Source organism: Enhydra lutris, unplaced genomic scaffold (assembly GCF_002288905.1).
Source record: "Enhydra lutris kenyoni isolate GAN:26980312 unplaced genomic scaffold, ASM228890v2 scaffoldscaffold56, whole genome shotgun sequence".
Classification (NCBI taxonomy): domain Eukaryota; kingdom Metazoa; phylum Chordata; class Mammalia; order Carnivora; family Mustelidae; genus Enhydra; species Enhydra lutris.
In genome coordinates, this window is record NW_019154140.1 from 5823718 (window position 1) to 5848474 (window position 24757).

A 24757-nucleotide genomic window follows, 5' to 3' on the forward strand; every position below is an offset into this window, starting at 1 on the left:
TTTTCCACATTCGCTGACACCCACGAAGTTGATAGCACCATATATGTGATTCATAATAGTCCATTATCCAGAACTTGCCCTGTGGAGAGACCTGTAGGGTGTTTCCTGTTGGGGCTGGCTTCCTGGGCATGGGACATGAGCAGTCACATGACCCCAAGCTTAGAAGGACCTTACACTTGGTTTATTAACCTGGTCATCTTCTTGAAATTATTAGTAATTTTTAGACAAATGACCTGCGATTTCATTTAGTAGTGGGCCCACATATTATGTAACTGATCCTCTTCTTTGGTGTGAAAACTGAATTGTGATTCAGGCCACACTGGATGTTACCCATTCCTTAAATATTAAGGAAAATTGGTTTGGCTTTGGTAAAATGTATACACAGAGCAGTATTTCTCCAATGGTCTTTCAACCATTTTCCCATCTTATTTCTCTCTTTATCCTTGGATCTTCTCTGCTTAACACTGACTGTTATCTACATATATGTAGATCTATTATTATTGGACTGTCTAGTCTATTCCTTTGATCTATCCCTGTGCTATCACACGATGTTTTAGCTACTACAGCCTTATGATCAGTCTTGACATATGGTTATACAAGACCTCATCTTCTTCAGAAGTGTTGTGGTTATTCTTGGTCCTTCACTATTGCATTTACATTTTAACACCAACTTGCTATACTGCTGGGATTTCAGAAGAATTAAAATCACTTGATTGATTTGATGATTTTAAGATAGATTAAAATCAGTCAAGGAGAGAAGCATTACAGGGTAGAGTCCAGGAGACACCAAACATGGAGCTCCTGTTAACCCTCCTCCCAGGGAACCATGGACCTGTTTCTCTTCCAGGTTCAGTGTGTGACAATTATGCACAAAGTATTGTCAACCAGGAAGGCTCGCTCACCTGAGCCCGGAGTCCAGAGTTTTTCCTGAGGGTTCATTACACAGGCATGACTGATTGCCCATGTGGCTGATTTCAGTCTCTAGTCACCAGTTCTTGCAGGCATGACCCAAAGTCCTGACGCTATATCACACTGTCCTTCTTCTGATATAGCCAGCCACTGCCCTAAATCTTTTTTTTTTTTTTTAAGATTTTTTATTTATTTGACACAGAGAGAGAAATCACAAGTAGGCAGAGAGGCAGGCAGAGAGAGAGGGGAGGAAGCAGGCTCCCCGCGGAGCAGAGAGCCCGACGCGGGGCTCGATCCCAGGACCCCGGGATCATGACCTGAGCTGAAGGCAGAGGCTTTAACCCACTGAGCCACCCAGGCGCCCCCACTGCCCTAAATCTTATTGTTAGACTATCCAGTTATCCAAAGCTCCAGGGCAAGCAAAGGCACTCCTGTCAGGTGTGACAGGGCAAAGACTGAGAGATGACTTCCCAGAAGTGAAGGACAGAAGGCCAGACCTCTTGGAGGCAAGTTTAAAATCTTTACTACATATAAACAGAATAATATCATTTTTCCTCCTTTTTTCGTAAAGATTTATTCATTTAAGAGAGAGAGCATGAGCAGGAGGGGCAGAGGGAGAAAGAAAGAGAGAATCTCAGACTTCATGCTCAGCCCTCAGCCTGGAGCCTAATGTGGGGTTTGATCTCATGACTCTGAGATCGTGACCTGAGCCAAAACCAGGAGTTGGATATGTAACCAATTGTGCCACCCAGGTGTCCCATAATTTTACCTTCTAACATTAAATCAGCTTTGTATTCCTAGAATGAATTCAACCTGATCATGAATTATTTGCTTTTTTTACAGATTATGAAATTTGGTTTTTACCAGATTCTGTTTAGAATTTTTACATCTATGTTCACAAATGAGATTACACTGTAAATTTTCTATTTATTATTGCTATAGGGAAGGCCGAACTTTACCTCTACCCCCTTAGAGTCTCTGGCTGGGCTGAGAATTAAACTGACATGAGACAGAAGGAAAAGGAAAAGCACACAGAGGTTTACATATATCTGGGAGCTCCCATAGAAAAGTGAAGACCCAAAGAAGTGACTGGGCCTGAGTGCTTAGACACCAGGTTGAACAAAGAGTAGCCATTGTAGAAAAGTAACTGAAATATGGGGGGAGACTAAAGAAAGATAAGAGTTATTTTAACAATGTCTGTGCAGATTTCTCTCTACCTTGACTCCTCACCTCTGATGATAGGAATGTTTCTTCCTCTTGGTACAGTGAGAGCACCTTTCACATGGGAATTTTTATCTCTTGCTTTTAGGAAGAAAAAGAAAAGTCAGAGTGTCCTTGCATTTGCTGTTTTTCAAGTGTCTTTAGCTCAGAATAATCCTTGAGCCAAAGTAGCATATTTTGGGTGTCATATCCTGCCAGCCTTCACTGTCCTTGTCTAGTTTTGGTATCAAAAATTGTTAACATCAGGGGCACCTGGGTGGCTCAGTGGGTTAAAGCCTCTGCCTTCAGCTCAGATCATGGTCTCAGGGTCCTGGGATCAAGTCCCACATCGGGCTCTCTGCTCAGCAGGTAGCCTGATTCCCCCTCTCTCTCTGCCTACTTATGATGTCTCTCTGTGTCAAATAAATAAATAAAATCTTCAAAAAAAAAAAAAGAATATGTTAACATCATAAAATGAATGGGGGATGTTCCCTCTTTTTTTAGAATCAAAAAGTTTTTATGCAATTGGAATTATTATTTGATAAATATTTGGTAGAATTTGTCCTTTACTACTTGTTAGAATGTGTGAAGGTTTTTTTTTTTTTAACTAACAAGTAAGTGTTAAATTTCAATTAATGTTTTTTTCTACATCTATAAAGATTAGCATATGGTTTTCCTCTTTATAATGTGAATGTTGCAAATTGTAATGATAGGCTTCTGATGTTGAACATTTAATATATTTTGATTTTGTATGTTGCTAGATTTGATTTGCAAATATTTTTATAAAATAATGTTTGTAAGTAGAATTGGCCTACAATTTTTTCTTAAATTACTCTTATGTTTTTATCAAGATTATATTGTATATAAAATAAATTAATTTCCCTCTTTTTCTATAAAAGTTTATATAAAATGAGATGGTTTGTTCTTAAAGTTGTAGTACAATTCACTTATAGAACCTTCTGGACCTAATGTCTTTGGGGGATAGAAAGGTTTGACCACTAATATATCATTAATGAGTGCTAGTATTTTTGCATTTAAAGAATGTCTTTCTTTTAAAAAAAATTGTTCTTAAGTCACATATTGGTTATTTATATTTTTCTTAAAATAACTATTCCATCCATGTTTTCAGAAATCATTGTCATGATTTGCTTATTTTATTCTCTATAATCTAAAAATCCCTGGGGTGTCTGGTTGGCTGAGTCAGAGGAACAAGCAGCTCTTGATCTCAGAGTTGTGAGCTCAAGCCCTACATTGTGTGAAGAGATTACTTAAAAATAAAAACTCTTTTTAAAAAAATTCCTAATAGAGCTTACTCTTCTTCATGCCTAATATTATTTACTTATACTTTCTATCTTTTTTCTTGATCAAAATTGCCAGAATTTTTAGTCTTCTTAAATAGCCACTTCTATGTTGATCATCTCTATAGGATTTACTTCATGAATTTGTTAATTTATCAGTATTATTTCCTTTATTTTAGTGTCTTTGGAATGATTTATGGTTTTGTTCCTGCTGATTTTTAATCTTAGGCCATTAATTTTCTATCTTCTTATTTTATTGTAGATATTTTTTTAGTCTGTTCTTACCCTGATACTAACTTAACTATATTCCACAAATTTTGATATGTTTATCAGCAATGAGTGCAAATCCTCTGGTTCAGAAACATATTTATGTGTTTGTGTATCCACAAGGAGGACAATTGGACTAGACCCCAGGCAATGGATCAGGGAGGAAATGGGTCAGATCATTTGGCTGTCAGTCTGAGTCAGATGGGGAAGCATGAAAGAATTTTGAGCAATGAAAACATATGATCTGACTCATTTTAATATGATCACTATTGATGTATTAACCACAAATATGAATTTTACCATAAAAATCAGTAAAGATAAGGAAAAAAATTAGCTCTGCCATTTTGTCTAACTTCACAACAGAATCTTCAAAGTCGTCTGCTCCATATACGTAATAAGCATCTATTCATAGGATGCCCATGTAGCTTTTTGTCCAAATGGGACACTTCTGAAAATAGAGGACACTATTAATAATTATGCAAGAAAAACAGGAATACACAAGGACTGTGCTAGAGTGACCAACTATCCCAGTTTGCCTATTTATTGATCGCTTACTGTGACTTACCATGTGCCAGTGCCTCTGCTAGGACACAGCGCCTCATCTGAGACTAGGAAAGGGTCCTTGGGAAAGACAAAGCACTTCAATACCATGTGACCAGAGCTGGGGAGGATATCAGAGAACAAGCCAAGCAGTTCTTTTGTCTTCACAGGCTCTTCATGAAGAATAATGTTTTTAAATTAAAGCAATACTAGCAGCAGCCTATTTCCAGATCTGTAACGTCTTGCATCCAATCTTTTTTACTTTTCTTAATGGATGTCATTTGATTATGATACCGCTTAACAACAAACAAGCCTTTTCGGTATTACATTGTCGTTATAGTGTTGTCTCAGTTTCCTAAGACTGCTGTAGCAAATTACTACAAACTCGGTGGTTTCAAATAATAGATACTTATTCTTTCATAGTTCTGGATGCTAGAAGTCTGAAATCAAGGTGTCATCAACGTTGGTATTGAGGGAAAAATTATTCCATGCTTCTCTACTAGCTTCTGGTGATTGCTGACAATCTTTGGTGTTTTCTTTGCTTGTAGACCCGTATCTCCAATCTCTGTCTCTGTCTCCACATACCCTTTTCTCTGTCTCCCTGTGTCCTCTCCTCTCCTTATTAAGAAAAAAAAAAGAAAAAAAAAAAAACAAACAGTTGTAGGATTGAGGGCCCAGACTAAATCTGGAATGATTTCATCTTGAGACCCTTAACTAATTACATCTACACATTTCCAAAAAGGTCACATCGTGAGGTTCTGGGTGGACGTGAATTTTGAGGGGGCACTATTCAATCCTCTACAATGGCCTCAAATACAAAAAAATTAAAAACAACAACAAAAATACCTGATACAATTCTGAAGCATAAAAGAAAAAAAAAAGTTTTCCTAAATAAGACTTTTGAAAGTTTTAATTAATACTTTGTCCTGAGTCTGAGGAAATGAAGCCTATTTGAGGTGGAATTTCTTTAAAAAAATCACTCTGCCCGAAAGAGTAGATGGGCCAGAGGCTAAAGGCCACAAAAAGAAAGACTATGAGCAGTCTTTGGGGGAGAACAATCACTTATCAGATCATCGATCAAGACCACAAGGTAGTTTAATGGGTAAATGAAAATAAGAGTGACAATGTCTCCATGAAGCGTTTAAAAATGCTCATCCAATCTTTATTCAATATTAGGTTTCTGCTGAAACTAGGAACTTTAACAACTTTGTTAGATGCATGATAGAAGATGGATTAGCCCCAATAAGCATTTCATTAAAGTTGGCTCCAAATCCTTCCAGTGGCAAAAGATTTAGAGTGATTTATTGGCATGATTTAGCCTTAATCAGTGCTTGAGAAGTAAGTGACTACGGCCTAGTATTTAACAATATATTTAAAGTTATAACTATATAAACCTCCTAGATTATTGCCCTCCTAGATTATTGCCTCCTCTATTATTAATGTTTCTCTGGAAATATTTTTCTTCAAATTCAGGAGAGGTCATTCTGGAAGAGAAAGTTGACTGAAAAGCAGCCTTAGAACAATGTGTGCAAAATAGAAAGCAACAGAATTGGGCAATATTTTTAAAATTTCTAATTGTAAGTGCTTCCAACAAAGGAAGTAGTGAAGGAGAAAACATATGGACATCCATTGGGGAGGCTATAGAATGGAGACTCTTGGGATACCTTCCACCTCTAAGAGTCCATGACATTCCTGAGTTGTGGGGAAGCGAGCATGGGCAAGAATGCCAACATGCCCAAATGAAGGGGACTAAGGCAAGGAACTTAGCAACACGGAGGGCACTGCTTCGAGGTCTCCTTGAGATCCATAACCCAGGCCAAGTGGCAGCCTCGCTAATAATAAGCCAGAGTAATGTAACAGAAATATAAATCCTGGATCCCGGCTCCTCTATCTGTAGCTGTGTGTGTCTCTGTTCCTTCATATACCTCAATTAAAATTCAAATGAGATAAAATATGCAAAGTATCTGAATATTAGGAAAATGACAAATGGCAGCTGGTACTATTCATAACTGGGAAAGAGAAAAACTGTGGCATAAATGGCAGCAGTTCTAATCAGAAAACCATTTACATAGTATGCATAAACTTTTAATACTTATGATAGTATCTCTTATCATAAAGGAAAATTGTATCAACATAAACAAGCTCCATAATGGGGGTTATTTGCACATTTGCGCATGGCAACACCTCACCCGCGCCAGACTATCGTTGAAAACAGATGCTGTTCTTACTGTGACTAAGAAGTGGGGTTATCACTGGCCTGGCTTCCACCATTTCACTTCCCAAACAAGCAAATATTTCATGCATTTATGGGTGGAAGAAAAATTTTCTCTTTCTTTGAAGGAATGAGATACTTAGGCAAAAAATGTTTTCCCGTAATTTAAAAAATGATCAGAATGCTCTCATTAATATTGAGTTATTTTTGCTGTATTGGGTCAAAAAGTGGCTTTCTTGCTGTAAAGCTTTATGGAAATAATACTGAAACTGATGTCTGATTATCAAGTAATTCAGTTACTTTAGACACTTTTCCATAATATTCAGTGACTTGAAGAGGGCTAAGTTGTTATAGATTCACGCTGTTGGGAGGCAATTCTCCATGGATCTCAGGCCTGTAGTCTCAGTGATTCTCTGCACGTCTTGTAAACAGAGGCACTGACTACCTTTGTTTATGAACTAACTTTCAAGGATGTTTGTATAAAGAACAACCTTGACAGACAGAGTTAGGGTTTCTCACTGGAGAAAAGGACAGATATGTTTGCTGTCCAGTATAATAAATATAATGTCCCTGGCGGAAAGACCAGGTGTGTTGACTGCCCATCATAAAAGATTCAAGTCCTGTAACGCGACCCGCTGCATGTGAAAGTATCATCAGGCCTTTTCCTGTTGCTTTCTGGAGGCTAGGGCTTCAGGAACTGGGGCACAAATGCTAATATTCTGACTTGGACTGGTGCCGTGAAAAATAAACCATTCTTTGTCTGTGATGTGAGAGTCTGATGTCTCTCACCAACATCCATGAGACCATGGCAGGTAAACTAGTTAGTCTGCAAGTTGGTAAACTCAGACGCTTTGCCTTCTTGACACATACCTGAAATGTTTTATTTGATCACTAACAGAAGGAACTCAGGAAAGGCACATAGTCTAATGAAGTATGTGAGGACCTGTTAAGTTCACACGGAGGGAAATGTCTCAATTATTTTCAACTCTTTAATTCAGAAGGCCCTGGAAGAGGGCTGAGAAGAGAAATTTATTCAATAGCCATGAAAACTTTGTTATAAAGAGCTCTGCGCTTGGAACTGGGAATCTGAGACCCTTGGATTCAAATTGTAACTCTGCTAGCGAAGCCTTGGACAAGTCACTGAGCCTCTCAGAGGTTGAGCAAGGTCATCTGTAAGGTCCCTTTTCAAGTTCTAAAGTGTATGATCAACTACTCTGAAAGCTGTCACGATTCTCTTGAAAGAAACTTTGGCCACACAATTTCAGCTTTGTGGAAAGCCATGCGTCCGTCAGTTGCAGTCATGGCACCCATGTTGTTTGAGTATCTACATTGCACATCAGACTTTACTACTTACATGATGACAATTACTTGGAACCCATTTGGTGATTTGGAAGTAATCCATGCCTTCAACATGAATCCAAGTACAGAGTCAAGTTTAATCTAGCTGTAATTGTGAGATTAGGAAAAATGCCTTCATTTCTGAAGGGTAGTGGAGGTCAGTGGGTAAGAGCACACATCTTTAAGCCAAAGGATGAGGCTTCCTAACTTATCTTTGCCACTTCCTAGCTGGACAGCTTTGGGTAAATTACCTAACCTCTTCGTGGGTCAGTTTCCTCATGTGTAAAGTGGAGATAACTGTCATACCTACCTCTCAGAAAACAATAAGAACAGGGCTTGGTAAAAGGGACTGCTGAATCAGTGTCGGTCATTTTCATGAACTCATGTAACAGGAGATATTAAATGCCCTAAAATATTAAGAGAAACAAAGGCACAAATCAATAGTTCTACCATGATAGACTGTTGATCCACTGATTGCTTTCTCAAAACCTGATTCGTGTAAGGGGAGGAAGAAATGAACATTTTCTGCAGCCCCATCTGTACCTGGGGAGGGGGAGAGGGAGGAGGGCAGGAAGATGGGGGAGACCCCGATGCTACCCAAATCTGACCTCTTCCTTTCCCACTTTCTCAGCCACCTTACAAAAGTGAAGGCAAGTTTAAATCTGGGGAATCTTACAAAGTACCAAGAACAAAACCTTTAAATGAGCTTTGGATGGATTGAGAGATTCAGCAGGAGCCCTTCTTTCCCATCTAAAATGTATCCACCAAAAGGTTTTTCAGAGTAACAGAGTGGAACTGTCTACCTCTTATGGTTCTGTTGGCAATTATGCCCTCGGGTCACATGGGACATGGGGCACCTCCCATAACCACTGCAGTGTGGGAAAAATACAAGGAGTAACTAGCAGGGCAGTGTGCAAAACTTTCCACATGTTTCTCATTTGAGCCATACAATAGCGCTGCCAAAGCACGAGGTAGGAAGAACATATGATTTGAAGTCAGAGTTCACCTGTCGGGTAATTTACCAAAAATGTGCTAATTGCCTACTATGTGCCAGGCACTGCCCTGATTTCCCAATGGCCTCAGCTCTTTGGCTCTTAGTTAAGCCTCAATCATAAGCAAACCCATTCTTATTCCTAATCCTTTTTTTTTTTTTTGAGACAAATAGTTTTGGTGGTTTTTTAAAAGATTTTATTGATTTATTTATTTGAGATAAAGAGCAAGAGCAAGTGAGAGAGAGAGATAGAGAGAGACAGCAGAGGGAGAGGGAGAAGCAGCCTCCCCATTGAGCAGGGAGTCTGACCCCAGCACCCTGGGATCGTGACCTGAGCCGAAGGCAGATGCTTAACCAACTCAGCCACCCAGATGCCCCGGGGGCAAAGAGCTTTGGGTGGCTATAAGCATGGGTGGGACAGGGGATTTCTGTAACACTCTGAATATCATGCTTTTCTGCTGGACATTTATATTAGCAGTGTGAGTGGATAAAGATGCATGAGTCAGTGACTCATATTCTAGCATGCCTAGAGCAGACTAGTAAAGAGTAAGTGTGACAATTATAAAGTTGTGTCTGTGTATAATCAATTACATGTTTTTAGAAACCAGAGGAATGTGTTTTTCTTTTTTTTTGCTTTTTTAAAATTAACATATAATGTATTATTTGTTTCAGGGGTACAGGTCTGTGATTCATCAGTCTTACACAATTCACAGCACTCACCATAACACATACCCTCCCCAATGTCCATCACCCGCCAACCCATCCTTCCCACCCACCTCCCCTCCAGCAACCCTCAGTTTGTTTCCCGAGACCGGAATCCTTAACACTTCCTAGAATGTGAAATTTTCCTGAAACAAGGTATCAAGTGAAGTGACATTTCCTATCAACTCAAATTCAAAGAAAATCAAAACTATATGATAAACAGAATGTTATACCTACAAACACACAAGAGACAATAGTATATGCCAATAAATAACATAGATTGGCTGTAAAATAAGCTCATGAAGTGAAAATCACATATACTAAAAGTGTGTCTTGAAAATACCTATAATTACTCACATAGTATACTGATCATACTGACTTTTTGAAACAAATAATCTCATGTCTTTGTCAATGGTTGAGGAAACTTGAAAATCATTTACATGTTCTATCTTTGGGTTCTGGAACTCCTGCAGATGGTTTTCTGACTTGACTGCATCTGCTATGTAAGTCATGGGATTGGTAATACTGAGGAATGCCCACTTAAGAGTGTTTAGCTAACTTAACACACCTGAAGCATATGTATGACATGATTTCATTGTACCTTAAAATATTTTCATCATTAAACAAGAGAAAATGAAAAATAAGCAAATGTATGGAATTTTAAAAGGTGAAAAAGCCAACTTAAAAACAGGCAGAACAAGAAAACAATAAGGCTAAAGAGAGATATTAATAAACTCAAAAACAGAAAATTGGTTGAATTAATAAATCCAAGAAGTGCTCTTTGAAATAATAAAACAAAATGGTCCGTGCTCATGGACTGGGAGAACAAATATTATTAAAATGTCCATACCACTCAAAGCAGTCTACAGATTTAATGCCATCCCTACCAAAATACCAACAGCATTTTTCATGGAACTAGAACAAATAATTCTATAATTTGTATGGAACCACACTTTTGTGTTTTGGTTTTTTTGTTTTGTTTTGTTTTGTTGTTGTTGTTGTTATTTTGAGTAGCCAAAGCAATCCTGAAAAGGAACAACAAAACTGGAGGCATCACACTCTCAGATTTTAAGATACGTAACAAAACCTAGTAATCAAAAACAGTATGGTACTGGCACAAAAATAGAGACATAGATCGATAGAACAGAATAGATAGCCCAGAAATAAACCCGTGATTATATGGACGGTTAATCTTCTACAAAGGAGGCAAGGCTATGTAATGAGAAAGACAGTCTCTTCAACAAATGCTGTTGGGAAAACTGGATAGCAACATGCAAAAGAATGAAACCGGGCCATTTTCTTACATCATACATAAAAATAAACTCAAACTGGATTAAAGACCTAAATGTGAGACATGGAACCATAAAAACCCAGGGAGAGAGCAAAGACAATGATTTCTCTGACATCAGCAGAGCAGCATTTTTCTAGATATGTCCCATGAAGCAAGGGAAACAAAAGCAAAATAAACTATTGGGACTACATCAAAATGAAGGGCTTCTGCACAGCAAAGGAAACAATCAACAAAACAAAAAGACAACCTACTGAATGGGAGGGTATATTTACAAATGACATATCCAATAAGGGGTTAGTATCCAAAATATATATAGAACTTCTGCAACTCAATACCAAAAAAACAAATAATCCCAATTAAAAAATGAGTAGACATGAACAGACGTATATCCAAGGAAGTCGTAAGACAGCCAACAGACACATGGAAGGATGCTCAACATCACTCATCATCAGGGAAATGCAAATCAAAACCACAATGAAATATCGCCTCACATCTATCAGAATGGCTAAAATCAACAACACAAAAAACAAGTATTAGTGAGGATGTAGGAAAAAGGAATCCTCCTGCACTATTGGTGGAAATACAACCTGGTACAAGCACTGTGGAAAACAGTATGGAAGTTCCTCAAAAAATTAAAAATAGAATTGCCATATAATCCAGTAAGTCCACTACTGGGTATTTATCCAAAGAATATGAAAACATTAATGTGAAAAAATATACGCATTCCTATGTTTATTGAAGAATTATTTACAATAGCCAAATTATGGAAGCAACCCAAGTGTCCATCAGTAGATGAATGGATAAAGAAGAGGTAGTGTCTATGTGAATCTATATACACATATATACATGTATATATATGCAATATTACTCAGCCATAAAAAGTAGTGTGTTTGTGTGTGCGTGTGTGTGTGTGTGTTTATTAGTCATAAAAAAGAATGAAATCTTGCCATTTGCTAGACATGGGTGGAGCTAGAAAGTACAACATTAAGTGAAAGTATAATGTTAAGTGAAATAAATCAGAGAAAGACAAATGTCTTATTATTTCACTCATATGTGGAATTTAAGAAACAAAACAAAGAAAAAAAGAAACAAACAAAAAGACACTCTTAAATATAAAGAACAAACTGGTGGCTACCAGAGGGGAGGTGGGGGATGGGCGAAACAGGTGAAGGGGATTAAGAGTACATTTATAGTGATGAGCACAGAGTAATGGATAGAATTGTTGACTCAAGTATAGAATCGCCTGAAACTAATGTAACTATAGTTAATTATACTGGCATTAAAATTTTTTTAAATGTACAGTTGAATAAGAAAGGCTTGAGTTGCACGAGTCCACTATACACAGATTTTTTTTCAAAAAATACAGTACAGTACTGTAAATGTAAAAAAAAAGGAAAAATTCCTATAGTTCACCAATCAACTAGAATGTAGTAAGCTCCATTCTAGGACACAGTGCCTGGCATATAATGGGCATATAGTAAATACTATTTAAATGAATGACTAGATTAAAAATATAGGAGATTATAGAACACTTTGGTTCTTCCGCTTATTCTTTTCATGAAGAGGGAAAACAGAGAGAATGGAAACCAGTAGGATGTTTAATGCCAAGACTAATGGTGGCATCCATTACTTCTACCTGTATTCCAGGGGCCAACCCTGTTACCTGACTCTTCTTAGAAACAGGAGGTGCTAAGAAAGGCATTCTTCCTGAGCCCAGGAAGGAAATGAAATGATTTGGTTTCTCTGCAACAGACAATGCTTGGAAAGTATCTTGACTCCCTCTCATCTATAAACATTCTGTCTATCTTAGGATTTTATTGCCTGATTTGTGTTCATCTTTTCATGGCTTATCTTTCCCAATCAGATGGTAAGATCCAAGAGAAGAGAAATCATGACTTAAACTTCTTGTCCTAAACAGCACCCAGCATGGGCTCTGTGTGCCCAACAAATTCCTGACTCCTACAGAGTGCATTTCAATTTACAGTGTCTTCACAGATTTATCTCACTGTTGATTGCTGAAGTGGAAGACCAGTATTTCTGACTTTATGATTATACGAATGTTTGGATGAGCCGCAGAAGGTTGGGCAAGGCAAATGTTTCCATTCCACCCAGTTCAGCCAGGCCCACATAGGCATAACCTCTCTCTTTCTTTCCTAAAATAAACTCTACTGGGTCATGCTCTATTTTTCTTTTATTACTGCTGGCATTTTATTTAAAATTTTTTATCCATATTCATAAATGAGATGGTCATAGTCCTTTCCTCGTGTTCTCCTTTTTAAGTTTTGTATTAGGGTTATAGAATCCCAGGTGGGCAGAGCCACACACAATGGTCCCGATCCCAGAGTAATTGTTTGGAAGACAGCTCCTGGGACAACTGCCTGGCCAAATTGACTGTGACATGAGAGAGAAACAAACTGGTTTTGGTAAGTCACAGAAATCTGGGAGGTTCTCGTCACAGCAAGAAGCACTGCTTTTCCTGCCTCATACATCCTTCTCATCTCAGGTCCTGCCATCACCCTAGATGACTCCTAGTTCCACATGGATGACTCTTCGAAAGCTTTTGTCTCACAGTTCCTCTTAAGCTTGTTAACCTTCATTCCCACGTTCCCTTCAGTGACATTTAATGACAACCCTAGAGTTTGTCATCCCCTGGAGTTTCTATTCCTTGGCAATCATAAATTCCAACAGTCACTCTGGCCCACAGCTTCCTTTGGCTGGAATGCAGCCACTTCCTTGTTCTTTCACATGCTGGGGATCTCTTACCACTTTTCTGTTATACTCTATCCAACTGTAATCCCCTCCCTGTTCATCTGGGTTAGTAGCCCAAGTTGCCATAACAAAATACCATGGAGTAGGTGGCTTAAACAATAGAAATTTATTTCTTACCGTTCAGGGGCTTGAAGTCCAAGATCAAGGTTCTGGTTGATTTCAGTTGCTGGTGAGAATTCTCATTTTGTCTTGTAGACAGCCACCTTCTCACTATGTCCTCACATGGCCTTCCCTTTGTGTGTGTGCAGGGAGATAGCAAGAGCCCTCTGGTGTCTCTTCTTATAAGGACACTAATCCTGTTAGTTAGGGGCCCCACCCTTATGACCTCGTCAAACCTCACTTGCTTCCTTAGAGGCCCCATCTCTGAATATAGGGTTAGGGCTTCAACATGGGAATTTTAGGGAAGCACAAATACTCAGTCCATAACACCATTTTGTTCTCAATGATCCCTCTGCTCAGTCATTCTTGGGTCAAGACCCTGACTCCCTGACCACTGTCTTTCCATCACACCAATCTGGAAAAACTAAACATGGATCAACTCTAGGGTCTACTTTCTCTACTCCTACACCTACCCCACTGGGTACTGTGGGAAAAAAATTACACAAATATATACATACGTCATTGTCTTCAACTTGAAAAACCTTTATATTTCCCTAATCATCTCTGTCTTTTATTTCCCATGAAGGGATCCAGAATATGCCACTGTGGCATCAAATGGTTTTGAGCTGATTGAGGTGTTTTTGGTTTTGTTTTGTTTTTTCCTGAACTCTCCTATCTGCCTGAAAGCAGAGCCTCCCAGAAGAACTCAGCTGTCATAAATCCTCTTGCTGGGGGCAGAATTGACTCCTCTCACCAAAGACAAGAAGTCAGGACTGAGTAACCGATCACCTAAACAGACATTGTCACAAAACTATCATCTCTTACATCTGTTTCCCTGGGGGTCCATTTATCTTTCTTAAAAGTCATTTGTTTTTTCAAGTGCCCTTCTCCCCTTTTTCTTTTCCATTAGAGGGTATGTAAGCCCCTAATTCTAACCATCTCCGTAAGTCACATTTTCTGTATATTTCTGTGTACAGAAGACCGCCTTTCCACAGGGACATGTTCCGAGACCTCCAGGAGGTGGCTGAGACCTAGATAGTATAAACACTATATATGCTATGTTTTTCCCATACAGACATACTTATGATAAAGTTTAATTTATGAATTAATTTACAAATTCACAGTGATTCACAACAATAACTAATAGTAAAATAGATAATCATACTGTGAGAATGTGATTTTAGGATATGAATAAGATTATAAGAATGAATCTTAAAATCATGTTGTCCTGTACTCACCCTTCTTGTGATGCGAGGTGATAAAATGCCTATATGCTGACAGGAAGTGAGGTCAATGACATTGGCGCTGCGATTCAGCATTAGGCTGCTATTGGCCTTCTGATGATATATCAGGAGGATTATCTGCTTTTGGACCATGACTGAGAGTGGGAAACTAAAACCCTGGGAAGCAGAACTTCAAATAAGAGGGACTACAGTGTGCATGTGAATAAAAATCTGTTCTCTCCTGCGTATCTGTCACCTGTCAGTTTAATCCTAGGGATCCAATAGACAGAACCTAAGAGGACACAGACAAAAAAAACTTTCCTCCCTGACACCCACAACAATTATTTCAAATCTTCAGTTTCTTTAAGCCACTCCCAACGATATTGTTTCCTCTCAATTTCATCAGATGACCTCCTCTTCTATTTACAAAGAAATTGAGATCCTCAGGCAAAGAGTCCCTCAACTTCCTACCCAGTCCTCCAAATCCTGTTTGTGTTCATACCCATCTTCTTCTTCCCTCTTCTCTGTCTTCCCCATGTACTCATTGCCTACCTGCCTTCATTCTTTTCCTCCTTCCTTCCTTCTTTCCTCCCTCCTGCCCCTCTCTCCTTCTTGCTTCCTACTATCTCATGCCTTTGTTCCATTCCTTATGCCCTGTCTTCCCTGGAACTTTTTCTCTCCTCTACTGACTTTCCCATGCCAGCATTCAAGTACGCCCACACCTTCTGAATCTCAACAACCCTCTCTTGATTTTGTGCTCCCCCTACACAGTGCAGCCTCTATCTTTTGTTTTTCTTCCCTCATATCCACACTTCTTGAAAGAGATGTCTGCACTTACTCATTTCTATGCATTCCTCAACCCACTGCCATATGTCTTTCTCTTCCACTTAACTACTCATGCCAAGGTCACCTGTTTCTAAATCCAGTGAACATTTCCAGGCTTTCTCTTTCTAGATCTCTATACTGTATTTGGCCCTGCTGGACAACCATCTCTTTCTTATCATTTGGCTTCAGTGATTCTGTCCTCTTTCTTTCCTGTGGCTCTTCTCTTGGTTCCCATGCTTCCAGCAACTGAAATGTTGCTGTCTCCACTGTTCCATCCTCTTCTCTTCTTTTCTTACATAGTCTCTTATTTGTTTTGTTTACTTCCATGGTTTGAACTACCAACTAAATGCTGACTGACCACCAAAATTTAAATCTCTGACTCAACTCTTCCTTCTGAGATCCAGGCATCTTCATCCATCTTTGTACTGGGCATTTGTTCTTTGATGCCCCATGAGCTACTCAATCACAACATGTCCAAAATGAAACTCATTTTCTTCCACCTCCAACACATTTCCCATCGTGGAGAATGGTACCACCCTTTACTGTACCACCTAAGCTGTAAGTCAAAAAGTAAGTCCTGATGCTCTCTTCCACCCTCCTCCATCAAATGAAGCACCAATCTTATCAATCCCAGCATCTTAACATCTTCCAACTACATCTCTTTCTCCATCTTCATTACCATATTGCAATTCATGCTTTCATCATTTCTTACTTGGATTATTCTTAGAGTACCCTAACTAGTCTGTTACTCACTCCTCATTATAGTTAAAAAGCTCTTTGTAATTAAGTGGAGGAAGAAAAATAATTTTCCTTCTACTTATCTTAGGTTTATTCCTGAGGTCCTGCAAATTAGAGTAACAAAAGACAGATTAACAAGAGAAAAACAAAAGCATATTAACAAGCTCATAGTGCATACACATGGGAGTGCTCAGTGATGACTACCTCAAAGGAGTGGTTAGAATTTGGGCTAATACAGAATCTTGACAGAAGAATAATAATTTTTAGAGAAGTAACAAGATAAAGGAAAAGGACTGTGCTTCTAAGGCAGGAAATAGTGGGAAGGTGAATGTATGGGAGAACTAATGGAAGATAAAAGCTGGTTAGTAAAGTTTGTTATGTAAAGTTAAAGTTTGTTAGTGCCATCTCTGGGCTGATAAGACTCTAGAGCTATCTCTTATAACTAACTTCTGTCCTTGGTAGAGAGAGGAAGGCAGCCATCTTTGTAAATGTATGTCCTGCTTTTAGGCAAGGAAGAGGAAGGCAGAGAACTCTTCTCGTATGTGTTTCTTCTTAATTACCTTCAGCTCAAAATCATTCTTATGCCAAAGTGGTATTTTGGAGTGGCATTTTTGGCTACCCTTCAATTACAAATCATATCATCGTAGCTGCTAAATTCATTCACAAGCTGACCTCCTAGCTTTCAGAGTAAGAGTGAAATGCCTTGCCTGGTACAAAGGACCCTTTATAATTTCACATCTGCCTACCTTCTCACCTTCCCCTCTGTAGAGTTCCTCCTTCTATCCATTCCTTGCTGTCGTTCTGGCAAAACCAAACTACTATACTTGCAACTCATTAAATGTACCACAATCTCTCTCATCTCTCAGCCTTTACCCATGCTACTCCCTCCAACCGGGTAGACTCTCCCACCTCCCTCTCCACTTCACGTACAAACTCGTTCTTCAAGGCTTGTCTTGGGGTATTCTATCCTTAGAAAACTGTTCTGGATAATCACTTCTGCCACCCTTCTTTGTTCTCCTATGAACATATGGAGATGCCACCCTTCTTCTTCTCCTATGAAGATATGCTTTGTGCATATCTTCATTATTACCCTTATGTGAACCTGAAATGATGTCTACTTTCAATCAATGAAGTCCAGAAAATTGTGCATCTTAATCTCTCTGCAAACCTCTCCTACTCCTCTCCTGGGCACTGTAAAGGACTCCATTTGGCTTCCCTCCTTCCATTCCTGCCTTCCCCACACCCAACACATCTTAGCATCACTACCAGAAGATTTCTCTTTTTTTTTTCTTTCAGATGCAAATTGAATATCCCTTCCCTGTTCCAAAAGCGTCTTTTAAGGAGGGCTTAAATCAAAACTGATTCAGAAAATGATACTTTCACCTATGAATAAATGAATGAGGTCAAAGATGGCTTCATAGAATTTGGATTTTTGCCAGGTCTTTTAGGACCACTAGACTATCAATCAGTGGAACATGCTAGGGAGTACATTCTAGGTGCCTCTTTAGGGACCCTGAGCAGGCCACATTAGAATACATTGTTTAGATAGAAGAATTTTGGGGGTGAGCACCTGAAAAATTGCCTGGAGCCAATGTAAGGAGAATTTGAAATGCAGTCCTGAAGAGTTGCACCATTAAATGTGTTTGCTGCAAGACAAAAATTGAGTTCTGCTTCTAATTTCCCTATCAGACTAACACAGCTTAGCAAAGTTAAATGTGAAGTGAGAGGGATCATTTTAGTTATTATTATTAGGTGACAGGTCATTCACAAGATCCCAGAAGACTGAAATGTCATAGCAATGCCAGAAAAGAAGCCAGGAGAGATGCTGGGAGGGAAAGAGCTGAAGGAGCCGACAGAAATCATTTTAAAGGCTGCAACTTGAGTATTCTGAGATGAAAATCACTGAGATATAAATTGGCCTGGAAAAAATATTTCAGAAAATAAACCATTAGCACTGTAATATTTCATCAAAGGCACTCCTTCTTTATTTTTTTTAAAGATTTTATTTATTTATTTGACAGACAGAGATCACAAGGAGGCAGAGAGGCAGGTGCGGGGGGGGGGGGGGGAAGCAGACTCCCTGTCAAGCAGAGAGCCTGATGCGGGGCTCTATCCCAGGACCCCGAGATCATGACCTGAGCCGAAGGCAGAAACTTAACAACTGAGCCACCCAGGTGCCCCGGCAGTCCTTGTTTAAATGTTTAATTTTAGAATGTATGTCAATCTGACATATCTAAGAACATCTTATTCTCAAAAAAGCAATTTAACCATTAAGAATACGAAAAAGATTAGGAAAAAAAGTACTGTTATTTAAGTATAAAAAAAAAGCCTACAAAAATTTGTCTGCAGAGAAAGTGATAGATTGTTAAAGACGATGAATTATGTAAAAGCTTGTTTATCAAATTCAAATACTTGAGGGAAAGACTCCTATTCTGTGTGCCGCCAAATAAATAGTTCTCCATAGTTTCTCCTTAACAGTGTGAATTATCATTGACTTGTTAATAATTACACCAGTGATTTTTAATTCTTTAAACTATTTGAAGACTGAGAAAGGTTGAATTAATGTAGTTACTGTTACTATTTTCAAGCCTTTTTAAAACAATTGACTGAGAATGGGAACACCTGGCTGAAATTCCCAGACCTACAATGATTGAAGAACTTCATGCTGTTGCATTCTGTCAGTCAACAAATGTCTTGCACCAAAAAAAAAAAAAAATTCTGAGTAGCAATGTGCTAATGACTTACAGTTTGCAGACTTAGATTAAGGTTGTATAATTATTTCTCAGGAAAATATTAGCTATCATGATTCTGAATGTGAGTTCTGGCAATATTATAGGATATTTTATGGCACCTAGAGGAACACTGAAGGTTAGGTAAAATGGAGGTCCGGTGAATTGAGTGTGATTATCTCCATTTTCTCTTCCATTGGAATGACATTTACTGAAATGGCAGCAATCTTAGGAGTAACACAGAAAAGTAATCTCTACCACTTATATACCATTTAAGAAAGACTGGTGATAGCAATGATTTAAATTTAATGTTAGAAATTGTGCTGAATGATAAAACATAATGTGTTTTGAGACTATAAATGGCCATATATTAGCAGAGTCCCAACTGTGAGATTCTAAAGAATATAATGGCCTAGGAGGGGAATACAAAATCTTTTCTATACTAGAACTAAAATTATTATGAAATGAGTAGTGATTTAATAAAAAAAAAGAGAGAGAGAGAGAGAAAGAGAAAAAAACAGAGATGGGGGAGAAAAAGAGAGAGAGAGAGAAAGAAATGCAGGAAGGATAAAGTGAGAAAGGAAAAGAGAAAATTAAAAAGAAGTAAAAAGAACTGACTTGGAATTTTTTTCCCCCAAGAGACAAAACCGAACACAAGACTAGAAACATGAATAATATGTATGAACACAAATTCTACCCTTGCTGTCAAAATGATAATGCCATTCCTATTTTCAGAAATGTTTTTATTGGACACATTCAGTTAATTTTATCCAGCTGTCAGTAAATACTTTCTGGAAGTTGCCAGAAAATGAATTGAATGTGAACATTTAAAATGATGAATAAATAATCATAATACATCCATGAGCATAAGGAAGAGCATGTGGGCCAAATGGCTTTGATGTCTACTTTTTGGCATAGCTCTCAAGATGCTGCTGGACCTGGTATGTGGAAGCTATTCTCTCAGAATTATTTTTCCAACAGAACTGTTAGGTTTATGATGAATATCTTCAATCTTAAAGGGTCTTCCTAGTGGCCAGAAGTAGCATCTCTTCTTGAGATTGCTGCCTAGGACAGAGAGCTAGTCTGCTTGCTGCCTCTGGTAGATGGATTCAGACCAGCTCATGTAGGGATCTGGCCCTTGGGCACACACTCAAAAATTTGCCAATGCAATGACAAGCGTTCTTTTTAAAAATTAATTAATTAATGTATTTATTTATTTATTTTGAGAGAGAGAGTAACTGCATGCAGGGGGAGAGGCAGAGAGAGAGAGAGAGAATCTCAAGCAGGCTCCACACTCAGCATGCAGCCCGATGTGGGGCTCGATTGGGGAACCCTGACATCCAGATCTGATGTGAAATCAAGAGTCAGACGCTTAACCAGTTGAGCTACCCAGGCACCCCAAGCATTACAAAGTGGGGGGGGGGATGAGACTAAGTTGTTTAGGTATCTGGAAGCACATGACCTTTGCACTGACCATTGGTAGAGAGAGGACTATGGGCCAAGCACAGGCTTTGGAGTCAAGGAACAGAGGACCATATCCTGTCTCAGCTCCCTACTAGCAGTGGTGTATAACCTCAGGCAAGTTTCCCCATTTGAAAATGGGTCTGTTGATGTCTATCCCCAAGGGATGGCATACCTCTTTGCAATTCTGTCAGCAAGAACAAAGCACATAGACCACATTTGTGGTGTCTCAGGATAACTCTCTGCCTCTCTACCATGCTGCTGGTCAGATTTTGAAGACTGACTTTTTTTTTTTTTTCATGAAGATAACAATTACAGTTTTGCTTCCAGCAAGATTTATGGTAATAGCGAATTTAGAATATTAGTAATGAATCAAAAAGAGTGGGCTTGGGGTGCCTGGGTGGTTCAGTGGGTTGAGCCTCTGCCTTCCCCTCAGGTCATGGTCTCAGGGTCCTGGGATTGAGCCCCGCGTCAGGCTCTCTGCTTAGCGGGGAGCCTGCTTCTTCCTCCCTCTCTCTGCCTGCCTCTCTGCCTCCTTGTGATCTCTCTCTCTCTCTGTGTCAAATAAATAAATAAAATCTTTAAAAAAAAAAAAAAAGTGGGCTTTACCCCAAAAGCCAATTCAAGCATGGCCAGGGCTTTGGAAATAGATAACTTAGGTTCTGATCTTCTTACTACTTAATAACTGCATGGCCTTATGTGAATAATTTGTTGCCGTTTCCTCCTCTGTAAAATGGAGCAGCCATACCTCAGCACGGTGTCCACCTCAGCATGGTGTCCGCATTAAATGCAATGTGTATGAATCCTGATGCTGTCATTGACCAGCTAAATGACCTTGGGCAATTTTCAAATTCTCTCTGTGCTTCAGTTTGCTCACAGTCCTGGTGACTTTCATAGTAATGCCTAACTCAGAGGCTGTTTTAAGGATTATATGGGTTAGCTTGTGGAAAGCACTTAAAACAGTGGCGGGCACGTGGTGAGTGCTCAAAAAAGGTCAGCTGTTCATTTTGCGATATCACTTATTTGATGATGTTATTGTAATAGCTAGAAGAGTCATCTAGGTTGATGAGATGACAATGGCGTAGACCAAAAAAAAAAAAAAACTGTGTTTATAATATAGAGCATAATATGGCAAGAGGAGTGATCTACCAAAAGTAGTACGTTGACCCCTATTCTCTAGGGTTTAGCAATACACAGACTCTCAATGGAACAGAAAGAAGGCCCAGGTGGAGGAGAGCAGTAGCTGTTCTAGAAAACATTGGTGGTAGAGGAGAGAGCCCTTTCAGTAGCGGTGACTCCCCTAGGAGCCACTGAAACCGGACTGGCTGCCATCTTTGATAATCACCATCATCTTGTATTTCCCAGTCCACAGAGTACTTCACATCCACTGTTACATACTTGAGTCTCACTCAGGGCAGGTGGATGTTTTGAGTGGCCAGCTCTCACATGAGGCACTCCAACTTCTTCAGGTTTCTTATTTCGCCTGGCTTTCTCTGGGGTAATGTAGCTTTTTCCTCATACCAGGAACTAATTCAGAAAACACACTGCCGTGGAAGTTGCCAGAAGTTTCCATGTATTGACAGGGACAGTCCACTGGTCTGTCAGACCATGTGACCTCCCTGGAGATCATGTTTGATGGCACTCAGTATCACCAAGCAAACACAGCATCTCTGCTATTTATTCACTAAAGCAGTCTGAATTCCTCTTGGCAGAACTGGATTAAAACAAACAAACAAACAAACAAAAAAAACAACCTTCTTCAAAGGTAGGAGACAGCTTATTAAAATTGTGTCAGGCCCACTGCCAGGTGCCTTCAAGCCCAATCTGATTCCTTTCAGGCCCTCGACCCATGTTCATCGGCGTTACTCTAATTAGCAGATTGTGAGAGGAGGCAGACACGGCCTTCCTGCTTCTCGTGTACTTGGCATGACATCTTTTCATAAATACCAAATGGAGTGCCTTAAACAAGTGCAAAATATGTGCAAAATGGGTATTAAGCTGTATTTAGACAGTTTACTCATCACCGCATATGGCAAAACCCCTCTTGTGCTCTTTTGGAGGGGAGAAGAGCACCAAAAACTAGGACAGAGTAGACAATGTACCATATGAAAACAATCACATTGTCAACGGCGAGGACTATTGTGACCACCCCTGAGTCCATGCCAGTGGGCAGCCTTAAGGCTCCTTCCTAGGCCTGCTTTGTTCACTGGATGACTCTTTATTTGCAAATATGTATTTGTTCTGTTCTTGGCACTAGGAACACAAGACCAAGCAAAGCTCATAGAAATTCCTGCCCTCGTGGAACTCACACAGTGAGTAAAATATATAGGATATCAGATGTCAATGAAGGCGATGGCAAAAAATAAAACGGGAAAGGGAGTAAGGAGGCTGGACTGGGGTGGGGCGGGAAATTCAGCCTTCAGTAACCTGGGTCAGAGCCTTATTAAGGAGACATTTGAGCAAAGACCTTGAAAGAGGAAAAGTCATTCAGGCAGGAATTGGGAAGAGAATTGCAGGTAGAGGGAACAGAAGCACAAAACAGGAGTGGGCCTTGTGTACACAGAGATCAATGGAGCAAGACCAGAGTGTGGGACGGAGAGGTGGGAAATGAGGCCAGAGATCTGGGGTGGTGTTAAGGGCCTGCAGACCCCCTGTAAGGAGTCAACTGTGACTACACTTTAGAGTCACCTGGGAACTGTTACAATCGCATGAATCACAATCTCCAGGGATGGAACCAGGCCTAAGAATTGGTTTTGATAATCTCACATGTACCTCTCAGGAGCAATCAGGGGTTGAGAGGTAGTGAATCCTAAGGTTCTGAGCAGAAAGGCCATGAACAACTGGCCTTTTCGGAAGGCTCATGGTGGCTGCGGTTCTAAGAACAGACCCTCAGAGGGCCAAGATGGAACAAGGGGACCAGCCAGTCCAGAGAGGAATAGTGGTGGCTTAGATGGAGATGGGGTGGAGGTCAGGAGAAGAGGCCAGACTCCAGATATATTTTGAAGTAGAGCTAAGGGACTTTTCCCACAGATCAGACATGGGGTGAGAGCAAAAGAAGAGTCAAAGATGACACCAGTGTTTTGGGCCCGAGCAGTCGGAAGGATGGGGTTACCATTTGATGGAAATAAGACCATGGGAAGGACCATGTTTATGCAACAACCCAAAGGCATTTCTAGATCAAATATAAACACATCACATGGGAATGTCCATAGATAGTAAAGTGCTCGGTGCCTGGCTCTTACCCAGGGTCAACAATGCCTTCGAGAGAGAGCGCATGGGCGGGTGGGTAGAGGGCCCCCGTGTGTATAGGAGCCGAGCTTTAAGGTGGCTGATGGCAAATAATGAACACACGTTCCAAGCATCTTTCAGAAATAAGTAGAAGAGATGAAGACAATAGTCAGGCAAAACCTCCTCTAAATGACTCTGCCTCCATCTCCTCGAAATCTTTAGACCCTGTGGGAAGAGGCTTTGCTGCCTGGCAGGAATCCTGGCAACGGCGAGGGTTCAAGAGATACATGGGATGCGTGCCATGGGTAGATGGTTCTCCCGTCTCCCCGAGTGTGCGGTACTTAAAACCGAAGCAGGACTCGAGCCTATATGGGATGACAAATAGGGGAGTTAGTCAGCCGCCTCATCATTAGATGCGGAAAAGTCTCTACCAAGCAATGGCTGAGTCTCCTTCTTCAGGAAAATCTCAGACCCCGTACGAGGCGGCTGAGGCTTGCATTTTCAAATCCCCTGTCAGATTCCAAGGATGCTTCATGTTGACGAATTGAACAAGACCCAAAAGAACCGTAATAACGTATTTGCTAGTCAAATCACTATATCCTCTCTAACTAATGAAGTTCATTTTTAAGGTCCTTATTACGAATTATATGTAATATTTAGCAATGTGATTTTCAGTTGCATCCTTATGTGAATAAGATTTATTAATATAAATAGCTCCTGACAAAGTTGGCCCAGGATCAAGAACTACATTTCCTCTGGGTTTTAGGAAAAAGTCAAAGTTATTATAGATGGTGATTTAAGGGAGATATTTGTTATTTCTCCACTGATTTGAAGTAGGTCAGATGGAGAGCTGCAGGCTTCCCTAAGGTTGTAATTAAGTATGAATATTTTAAAAAACTGAGAGCAAATAAAAAAGTAAACAACTTCTTTTAAGCTT